General features: G+C 52.2%; 1 pseudogene; it reads left to right on the top strand.

The window, feature by feature from the left end:
- Positions 1–513: 513 nt before the first annotated feature.
- LOC119353135 overlaps positions 514–690 on the top strand; it is a 1,564-nt pseudogene continuing 1,387 nt past the window's right edge.

A 690-nucleotide genomic window follows, 5' to 3' on the forward strand; every position in this document is an offset into this window, starting at 1 on the left:
TATATATTAGTTTTAGACTTTTAGTTATGCTTTATCGCATGTAGGCGATTAACATTTTGGTCCGATTTGTATAAAAAAACTTGTTGTCCCCGATCTACATGTTTGCTATTGCTAGGTTGAGGTTTTATCTACGTAAAATGTTGATCACCGTTGCTAGTGGTGTATGGATTTGGGGGCGGATAGGAGGACTAGTGTGGAAGCAGGGAAACGTTGAAGCAGATAAATGAGGGGGCTGGGGTTAAATTTGACCAGTCCATTGTAGATGCTCTTAACTTGGATGTAATTTTGTGTCTGGTGTGATTGTCCAACGAGCGACATGTCAAACCAGTAGCGAGACAGCTAGGGCCAATGGCTGGCAGAGACTCCGTGGTGTACCCACGAGTAAACAGGAAGCGAAAACGCACTCAGCCCAGACAAGAGAGTGTGCATCGGCCTGCTTCTCCATTCCCATCCCCCCTCCCGTCTCCGCCGAGCGCCCCCAAAGTCAAAGAAAACCACGCTGCAACTTGCTAACGAATTCCATTGCGTGTGCTTCCCGTCCTCCCATCCCCTCCCCCCTCCCACCACCTCCGCTCCCCCGCCCGCGCCAATCCTCCTAAATCCACCGCCGCCGATCCGCCGAGATGGACCGCAGCAGCAGCAGCAATAGCGGCGGCGGACACAACCCGCACCTCGGCGTCAACAAGCTCG

This window comes from Triticum dicoccoides, chromosome 1A (assembly GCF_002162155.2).
Source record: "Triticum dicoccoides isolate Atlit2015 ecotype Zavitan chromosome 1A, WEW_v2.0, whole genome shotgun sequence".
NCBI lineage: Eukaryota > Viridiplantae > Streptophyta > Magnoliopsida > Poales > Poaceae > Triticum > Triticum dicoccoides.